This window comes from Phyllobates terribilis, unplaced genomic scaffold (genome assembly GCF_046119375.1).
Source record: "Phyllobates terribilis strain yellow unplaced genomic scaffold, ASM4611937v1 Scaffold_10__3_contigs__length_209671492, whole genome shotgun sequence".
NCBI lineage: Eukaryota > Metazoa > Chordata > Amphibia > Anura > Dendrobatidae > Phyllobates > Phyllobates terribilis.
In genome coordinates this window covers 209,168,484-209,178,617 of record NW_027362770.1, presented here as the reverse complement: position 1 = coordinate 209,178,617, position 10,134 = coordinate 209,168,484, and the positions used below count along the sequence as shown (strand labels likewise).

General features: G+C 58.1%; 2 non-coding genes across 2 annotated transcripts; both read left to right on the top strand.

The window, feature by feature from the left end:
• The first annotated feature begins 1,496 nt into the window (after window positions 1-1,496).
• LOC141164953 (18S ribosomal RNA) lies at window positions 1,497-3,370 on the top strand. Its single transcript, XR_012250998.1, has one exon. It is a non-coding gene; the product is annotated as an 18S ribosomal RNA (ribosomal RNA).
• Window positions 3,371-3,888: 518 nt separating this feature from the next.
• LOC141164912 (5.8S ribosomal RNA) lies at window positions 3,889-4,042 on the top strand. The gene has a single exon (XR_012250959.1). It is a non-coding gene; the product is annotated as a 5.8S ribosomal RNA (ribosomal RNA).
• The last annotated feature ends 6,092 nt before the right edge of the window (window positions 4,043-10,134 follow it).

Genomic DNA, 10,134 nt, shown 5'->3' with positions numbered 1-10,134 from the left:
CAGGACTCGTGGGCACGTATCTCCCGACGACAGGGGTTTGCAGCCTCCGTACTTGGGCAAGTCCCTCCACGCACCCCTGCTCTTCCTCCGATCGATCTGGCGCAGCGCTCCCGGGTGGGGAGGTGGTGCCGCTCGCTCGGCCCGGGCTTTGGAGCCCGCGCCGGCTTAAGGTGAGCGGTCCCCTTCCTCCTCTACCCCCGGGCTTTCGACACCTATCTTTGGGCGCGCAAGCCGGCCTCGCCTCCCGTCCGTGGAGGTGGCCTAGCCGTGGGGAGTTTTACCCGACCCAAGCGAAGGCAGCGGTCCGACGACCCGCACGTGCGAACGGCATGGTGCCCACCCACCAAGGCGTGGGGGCCCGTCGTCCGAATCGCTCCCTGTGCGGGATAGCACAACTATCTCCGAGGGCGGCCCTTTTCTTCCAGATGCGTACACGGCCAGCGGAGGCCCGCGCCGCCCCTCGTGTCCGAAAGGGCGGCCTCCGCGGCGGTGGCGACAGCGGCGGTGGTGGGTGGCGTCTCCGCGCCACTGCCGAGCTTCGCGCTTTCCAGTCTTTTCCCGGATCCCTATGTCAGTGAGGAGGACGACAGAGGTGTGGAGGCAGGCGAAGGGGGTTCTCACCGTGCAAGGGCGCCTGTACCCGAGTCGCGCTTCCAGGACTCGTGAGCACGTATCTCCCGACGACAGGGGTTTGCAGCCTCCGTACTTGGGCAAGTCCCTCCACGCACCCCTGCTCTTCCTCCGATCGATCTGGCGCAGCGCTCCCTGGTGGGGAGGTGGCGCCGCTCGCTCAGCCCGGGCTTTGGAGCCCGCGCCGACTTAAGGTGAGCGGTCCCCTTCCTCCTCTACCCCCGGGCTTTTGACACCTATCTTTGGGCGCGCACGCTGGCCTCCCGTCCGCGGAGGTGGCCGAGCCGTGGGGCGTTTGAGCCGACCCCAGCGAAGGCAGCGGTCCGACGACCCGCACGGGCTAACGGCGGGGCGTCCACCCACCCAGGCGTGGGGTCCGTCGTCCGAATCGCTCCCTGTGCGGGGATGCACAACGATCTTCTCCGAGGGCGGCCCTTTTCTTCCAGATGTGTACCCGGTCAGCGGAGGCCCACGCCGCCCCTCGTGTCCGACAGGGCGGCCTCCGCGGCGGTGGCGATAGCGGCGGCGGTGGGTGGCGTCTCCGCGCCACTGCCGAGCTTCGCGATTTCCAGTCTTTTCCCGAGCCCCTACGTCAGTGGGGAGGACGACAGAGGTGTGGAGGCAGGCGAAGGGGGTTCTCACCGTGCGGTGTGCCCCAGCCCGACCGTCGCCTTTCCCCCTCGACCCTCGTCCTCCCAGGCGGCTCGGCAGGGAGAAGGAGAGAAAGAGCGAGAGAGGGAGAGTGGAAACCCCAGAGCCGAGGGGTTATATGGAGAACGGGAGAAGGAACGAGGGCCAAGAGGTAGGGAGTACCCGCAGGCCTCTCCTCTCCCGAACCTCTACGCGGTCCAGTCGTGATGGGGGGCTACCTGGTTGATTCTGCCAGTAGCATATGCTTGTCTCAAAGATTAAGCCATGCACGTGTAAGTACACACGGACGGTACAGTGAAACTGCGAATGGCTCTTTAAATCAGTTATGATTCCTTTGATCGCTCCAAACCGTTGACTCGGACAACTGTGGTAATTCTAGAGCTAATACGTGCAAACGAGCGCTGGCCGCCAGGGATGCGTGCATTTATCAGACCAAAACCAATCCGGGGTACCAGGCGCGGCGTCGGGACGGCCTCCGCGGCCTCCCCCCTGCTGCGCTCTCACCGTAAGCTTTGCGACTCTGGATAACCTCGGGCCGATCGCATTTCCCCGTGACGGCGACGATCCATTCGGGTGTCTGCCCTATCAACTTTTGATGGTACTTTCTGTGCCTACCATGGTGACCACGGGTAACGGAGAATCAGGGTTCGATTCCGGAGAGCGAGCCTGAGAAACGGCTACCACATCCAAGGAAGGCAGCAGGCGCGCAAATTACCCACTCCCGACCCGGTGAGGTAGTGACGAAAAATAACAATACAGGACTCTTTCGAGGCTCTGTAATTGGAATGAGTACACTTTAAATCCTTTAACGAGGATCTATTGGAGGGAAAGTCTGGTGCCAGCAGCCGCGGTAATTCCAGCTCCAGTAGTGTACACTAAAGCTGCTGCAGTTAAAAAGCTCGTAGTTGGATCTTGGGATCGAGCTGGCGGTCTGCCGCAAGGCGTGCTACCGCCAGTCCCAGCCCCTTTGCCATGGGGTGCCTCCCGGATGCTCTTGACTGAGTGTCCCGGGGGCCCGAAGCGTTTACTTTGAAAAAATTAGAGTGTTCAAAGCAGGCAGCCACGCCTGAATACTCCAGCTAGGAATAATGGAATAGGACTCCGGTTCTATTTTGTTGGTTGTCGGAACTGGGGCCATGATTAAGAGGGACGGCCGGGGGCATCCTTATTGCGCCGCTAGAGGTGAAATTCTTGGACCGGCACAAGACGAACCAAAGCGAAAGCATTTGCCAAGAATGTTTTCATTAATCAAGAACGAAAGTCGGAGGTTCGAAGACGATCAGATACCGTCGTAGTTCCGACCATAAATGATGCCAACTGGCGATCCGGCGGCGTCATTCCCATGACCTGCCGAGCAGCGTCCGGGAAACCAAAGTCTTTGGGTTCCGGGGGGAGTATGGTTGCAAAGCTGAAACTTAAAGGAATTGACGGAAGGGCACCACCAGGAGTGGAGCCTGCGGCTTAATTTGACTCAACACGGGAAACCTCACCCGGCCCGGACACGGAAAGGATTGACAGATTGAAAGCTCTTTCTCGATTCTGTGGGTGGTGGTGCATGGGTGTTCTTAGTTGGTGGAGCGATTTGTCTGGTTAATTCCGATAACGAACGAGACTCCGGCATGCTAACTAGCTACGCGACCCCCCGTGGTCCGCGTCCAGCTTCTTAGAGGGACAAGTGGCGCTCAGCCACACGAGATCGAGCAATAACAGATCTGTGATGCCCTTAGATGTCCAGGGCTGCACGCGCGCTACACTGAACGGACCAGCGTGTGTCTACCCTTCACCGACAGGTGCGGGTAACCTGCTGAACCCCGCTCGTGATGGGGATCGGGGATTGCAATTCTTCCCCGTGAACGAGGAATTCCCAGTAAGTGCGGGTCATAAGCTCGCGTTGATTAAGTCCCTGCCCTTTGTACACACCGCCCGTCGCTACTACCGATTGGATGGTTTAGTGAGGTCCTTGGATTGGCCCTGCCGGGGTCCGCCAAGACCCTGGCGGAGAGCCGAGAAGACGATCGAACTTGACTATCTAGAAGGAAGTAAAAGTCGTAACAAGGTTTCTGTAGGTGAACCTGCAGAAGGATCATTAAGACAGCGATGACCGAACCGAGGAGGCGCGGAGCTGGAAGCCGATTTCCCCGACTGCCTCCCCCTGCCCGAAGGGGGTGTGCGGCTGGGATACTTCCGCTCTGCCTGAGCTACCCGCACGCGGAGGGGCGGCGACGGTCCAGCGAGGGTTATCGCCGTGCGGACGAAGACGACGGGAGGGTGTGGGGAGCCCCTCTTGCTCCGTCGTACCGACGGACGCCTGGCCTCTCGGGGGAATCCTGCCGTGTTCCCCCCGCCCAGGAAAAAACCCACATGAAAGGCCGTCCCGGGTACCGTTCGCCCGTGCGCCCCTATACCCCTCTCCCCGGGGTTGCAGGACCGGGGGGTAGGTCGAGAAGTCTCGAGCCCTCCGTTGTTCCCCTCCCCGCCGGAAGGAGGGACGGCGGAGGCCGAGCACCCGGGGCAACAGGGCCAAGAAAAATCCCCGATGCACCCCCTCTGTTGCCGGCCGACGTACTGAAAAACCGGGCGCCCCAGAGCTGCCGGACCCAGAAGCGTGACTCTTAACGGTGGATCACTCGGCTCGCGCGTCGATGAAGAACGCAGCTAGCTGCGAGAATTAGTGTGAATTGCAGGACACATTGATCATCGACACTTCGAACGCACCTTGCGGCCCCGGGTTTCTCCCGGGGCTATGCCTGTCTGAGGGTCGCCCCTCCGTCGATCGCCTCCGTTGCGCAGCTGGGGTCCCGTCGCAAGGGATTTTCAGAGGGAGGCCCGAGGCTTCGCACCCCGACGCCCTCTCTCTCTCTCTCTCTCTCTCCCTTACGTCCCCCCAAGGCTAGACCCACCCGCTCGGTTACCCTCCGCCCCGACCCGGAGCGTGCCGTGAGGCTGTCTGTGGAGACACAGGGCTGCCTCCGGAGCTTCCAGGGGTTGGGGGGTAGCCGCCTGGGGCGGCGTGGAAGGGCACGCTCGCAGACCAGACTAAAGACCTCAGATCAGACGTGGCGACCCGCTGAATTTCAGCATATTAATAAGCGGAGGAAAATAAACTAACCAGGATTCCCTCAGTAACGGCGAGTGAAGAGGGAAGAGCCCAGTGCTGAATCCCTGTCCGTCCGGCGGGCGTCGGGAAATGTGGCATACGGGAGACCGGACCACCTCGGCGTCGCTCGGGGGCCCGAGTCCTTCTAATAGTGGCCCCAGCCCGTGGACGGTGGTAGGCCGTGTATTCTACGGTTGGAATAAAAGTGCAGACGAACATTTGAATGACTTTATTATTGGTTGTAATTTTTCTCAGTTTTACACTGGTTTGGTGCACCTAATTGGGATGAGCCGAAAGGTGTTTAAGCCTAGCCTCTCAATAGGCTTCGCTATCGGCCTCATGATTTCCATATTGTCTGCTTGCTGGTTCTCTGAATGACTGGGGGAAGCCAATACAGGTGGCTGACTGTCATCTCCATCAGTCCGCCTGTCGTCTCCATCAACCTGGCTGTCGTCTCCATCAGCCAGCCTGTCGTCTTCATCAACCTGGCTGTCGTCTCCATCAGCCAGCCTGTCGGCTCCATCAGCCTGGCTGTCATATCCATCAGCCCGCCTGTCGTCTCCATCAACCTGGCTGTCGTCTCCGTCAGCCAGCCTGTTGGCTCCATCAGCATGGCTGTCGTATCCATCAGCCCGCCTGTCGTCTCCATCAACCTGGCTGTCGTCTCCATCAGCCAGCCTTTCGGCTCCATCAGCCTGGCTGTCGTCTCCAACAGCCTGCCCCGAATTTATTACCAATTCATGGGCACGACACATATCCACAAGTGCTTTCTCCTGGTAAACTTTCTCAGCCATACCATTTGTGTGGACCAGATATCGTGCGAATAAGTGTTTTTCGGAATCGGAATATCGTGAGAAAGTCCACGTTTCACATACACGTCGTACAAAATGGCTGGTGACATGTGGAAGGCTGTAGCTGTGGAGGAAAAACAATCAGTGCCTGTAGCTGCATATGATAATTTACACTGGATATTCTTCCCCCACCTTTCATGATAACGCCGGAGAGCAGCGGATGGGTTCATTACGACCTTCCCGGTACACGTCAGAAAAAAGTTTGCGATTTCTCGGCCAGCAGCAATGACAGGTCTGATATGTTCTGCATAGACTTTGAACCACTGAAAAAGAAAAAAAAACTTAATCTCGAGCCAGAGGGTATACCTCAAACGAGTTTTGCATGGGGACAACAGAGGGGTTTCAACCCCATGTGGAGTCGGGTAGCCCGGGTCCCCTGGCTTGTAGAAACCTTACCGAATGTTCTTCCTCTGAAAGCACGAACGATGCTACTTGAGTGGATGCACACTTGTGTGTTTTCACACCGACAATCGTCTTTCGAACACCGCGGTACATGTGATAGGTCCTCCCGTTCCACTCTGAAACCTAAGGTGTAAAAAGAAGGGAGATGATTGAGACGGTTCCGCAATGACCGCTGCCCATGCAGACTAACACTACTTACGGTCAAATTGCGAACAACACCTGGCCTTTGGAGGTGTCTTAGAATCAGAAGGGCCTGGAGGTACAGAATAACTTCCCTTCGGTCCTCTTCTGATCCCCCGTCCTGGACATTCTCTATGCTCGCTAGAAATGTAGGTCTTGCTTTGTCCAGTATTTTCTGGCAGTCATTCGGTGTCTTGGAGGGCTTCATCAGCGTATCGTACCTGTGGGGTGAAATACAGTTATAGCACTTTTCTACCCAACAGCCGATGTTTGGTAAAAATCTCTCAGAATATTGGGTACCTCTTGCTCACTGAGTCTTGGCAGACTCCCCTGTACAACGTCTTACGCAGGTCCTCCGTAAAGTTCATAAACACCTCACACGCCCTGTTATAGCTGAGGATTCTCTATGCTCAGTTGTGTGCCCCTCATCTGATAGGTGGTGAATCGCCGAATGTGCTTCAGTATTTTGAGGGAGGTCTGGTTCGATAGTTTGAGGCTGCTGAGTTTTTTAAAAAAATCATTCACTTTTGTTGGTTTGGTTAAGTACTCCAGAGTTATAAATCTTGGGTTGATAAAGAAAAGAAACCGTGCAACATTCGATACCTCCTGGTTACAATTAGGGACCCCACGGGTTACTGTCAAATATGTGCGGAAGCTCTTCTACATGGGGCTATTTACTGAGTGACGCATATACAAGCCGGCGGCCGTTCTAGCCAGGGAGCTTTCGTTTCTCCATTGGCTAGACTGAATGTTTTGTGTGCTGCCATCCATGGCCTCAATGGGGTCCGACTCGGGGCATGGGGCTCCCTCAAAATTGTGTGCAGACTGTTCAGGGACAGGCGCGTCCATCATATGTGAATATGACTCCACAGGGGGCATGTAGCATGGGGGCAAACAGTCTGTTGGCGCCTGGGTCTGTCCTACAGAGGTCAGCGGTATGTTTTCTAACTGAAATGTAGGTTTGTTTACTATAAAATACCCCCGGCTTTCGGCAAATGCTACCACATCTTCCAGGGATTGCAGAGGCTTGAGCTCGCTGAATAGTATAGCTGTGCCCTTAGCCGCGACAAGTCTAAGTCGATCTTTGGCGATAGCCAAGTTTTTTTTTATCTCCGAGACGCTTTCGGACCTCATGCACACCCTTCTCAGATGTGTGGACAGATATCTCGTCACCCTGTGGCACACGGGGGAAGTCATCGGTGTACGTTGGTGGATGTGGGGAAATAAGCAACACAAACGTTCACTGCGGTTTTACAACCGTGCAACATGGGGTCCGCCGCAGCCTGGTGTGGCGGTTACATTCTCCTATATGTGGGCGACGAATAACTTCTACTTACCGCTTCATAGCGACACGTTTCCCGCAGTCAAATTGAGCTTTAAAGTCCTTGCATCTGCAGCGGAGGTGATCTGAATTTCTGCCGCACACATCCAGGCTGCATCAGCCGCTCGGCTGATTAGTTTCTGCTCTAGCGGCTAATCACTGCTCTCGCGTAACAGGTGATGAGTCGCTCGCACGGGTGCAAATCACCTGTAGTGCTGCTGGAAATATTCAAACCTGGATATATTCCTCCGTATCTTCTATACGGCATCACAGGGGTTGAGGCACCCATAAGGCAGCCACCTGCACGGTTGAAAAGCATCAGCAGCGTTGACGGAAAAAACCTAACCTATCTCATATACGTTTGTTCTATTGCGCTATATGAGAGGAACCTCATTTTCAGACATTTGGTTTGCGAGGTTAGCTTATGGGAAATATCTGTGTGCAGGAAACTTCCAGAGAGGTAGGAAATGTCAGTGAGTGCATCCGATTTCAGTTCCAGAGCGATTTGCCCGATGAGTCCTTCACACTTAGTCTTTTTCAGAAATCAGAATTTTGACTTCCAGGACCCGCCAAACATTGGTAAATTGAATCCGCTCACCAGTTCCAAGTGTTTTGAGGAGTCCCCGGTTGCAGTAATGCAGCCTGCCCAATAGATGTCGAAAAAGAGACAAAAAGTGAAAAAGAACCAGAATGAGGAAATTGCAGGGAGCCGAATCCGCCTGACAGTTCCAGGCGATTGGGCACTTTTTTGCATGCGTCCCTAAAGTGGGTATAGGGTGACACTCCATGCAAAGACCCAGTTTTGCACACCACCGGCAGAATATATGAGAGAGAGGTACCTCTCAGGCCCGACACATTTCGACTCATTTAAGCTGGTTTTCACCTCCGTAGGCCCGGCTACGCGTTTTGGCTATGAGTCCCTGTTCGGCTGGAGGTCTGCACCTTGGCTGAACCCAGGCTTCCTCAGCTGCGTGGGGGGACTTTTGCTGGTTGCCTATCCCAAGTCAGAGAGGTGTTCCTGGGTTGAAGTGAGCCTGGCCAGACCCCCCCCGCGGGCCCTGGTTCTCCACATGGTGGTGCCCTCAAGGCTAAAATCTGGATTTTTAGGCTGAGGAGAGGCTCCATGAGGGCGGATGCTTTTGTGGCTTCGACCCCAGTGCTGTTCCACATCCAGTACCCCCTCCGCAAGGGCGCCTGTACCCGAGTCGCGCTTCCAGGACTTGTGGGCACGTATCTCCCGACGACAGGGGTTTGCAGCCTCCGTACTTGGGCAAGTCCCTCCACGCACCCCTGCTCTTCCTCCGATAGATCTGGCGCAGTGCTCCTGGGTGGGGAGGTGGCGCCGCTCGCTCGACCCGGGTTTTGGAGCCCGCGCCGGCTTAAGGTGAGCGGTCCCCTTCCTCCTCTACCCCCGGGCTTTCGACACCTATCTTTGGGCGCGCACGCCGGACTCGCCTCCTGTCCGTGGAGGTGGCCGAGCCGTGGGGAGTTTTACCCGACCCAAGCGAAGGCAGCGGTCCGACGACCTGCACGTGCGATCGGCATGGTGCCCACCCACCAAGGCGTGGGGGCCCGTCGTCCTAATCGCTCCCTGTGCGGGGAAGCACAACTATCTCCGAGGGCGGCCCTTTTCTTCCAGATGCGTACACAGCCAGCGGAGGTCCGCGCCGCCCCTCGTGTCCGAACGAGCGGCCTCCGCGGCGGTGGCGACAGCAGCGGTGGTGGGTGGCGTCTCCGCATCACTGCCGAGCTTCGCGCTTTCCAGTCTTTTCCTGGATCCCTATGTCAGTGGGGAGGACGACAGAGGTGTGGAGGCAGGCGAAGGGGGTTCTCACCGTGCAAGGGCGCCTGTACCCGAGTCGCGCTTCCAGGACTCGTGGGCACGTATCTCCCGACGACAGGGGTTTGCAGCCTCCGTACTTGGGCAAGTCCCTCCACGCACCCCTGCTCTTCCTCCGATCGATCTGGTGCAGCGCTCCCGGGTGGGGAGGTGGCGCCGCTCGCTCGGCCCGGGCTTTGGAGCCCGCGCCGGCTTAAGGTGAGCGGTCCCCTTCCTCCTCTACCCCCGGGCTTTCGACACCTATCTTTGGGCGCGCACGCCGGCCTCGCCTCCCGTCCGTGGAGGTGGCCGAGCCGTGGAAAGTTTTACCCGACCCAAGCGAAGGCAGCGGTCCGATGACCCACACGTGCGAACGGCATGGTGCCCACCCACCAAGGCGTGGGGGCCCGTCGTCCGAATTGCTCTCTGTGCGGGGAAGCACAACTATCTCCGAGGGCGGCCCTTTTCTTCCAGATGCGTACACGGCCAGCGGAGGCGACAGCGGCGGCTGTGGGTGGCATCTCTTCGCCACTGCCGAGCTTCGCGATTTCCAGTCTTTTCCCGAGCCCCTACGTCAGTGGGGAGGACGACAGAGGTGTGGAGGCAGGCGAAGGGGGTTCTCACCGTGCGGTGTGCCCCAGCCCGACCATCGCCTTTCCCCCTCGACCCTCGTCCTCCCAGGCGGCTCGGCAGGGAGAAGGAGAGAGAGAGCGAGAGAGGGAGAGTGGAAACCCCAGAGCCGAGGGGTTATATGGAGAACGGGAGAAGGAGCGAGGGCCAAGAGGTAGGGAGTACGGTGAAAGGCCGACCTGGGATTCCCCCGCGCTCCCGCCCCCCGGGGCGCGGAGCAGCCCTGGGAAGAAAAGCCGCTCGGGCATCCCTTTGAGGTTAAGGGCGCGAGCGGGAAGAGGGACTACGCTGGAGGGCGACGCCGACACGTCCAGGCCGACGACCTCCACGTCGCCGGGTTAGTGCCGGAGCCGCGGCGGACCCCGAGGGCCAGCCCCCCTCTCGCAATCCTCGTGCCTGCCCGCCAGTGGGTCGAGGACCCCCCGCTGAGGAGGCAGGTCTAAGCCAGACGGTGGCGCCGCATAGGCCCACCCCCACACGCCATCTCCCCGAGCGACCCTGTGTGTCGTCTTGGGTGCGGTTGGTGAGACGGGGGCGGCCGTGGCATCCTCCG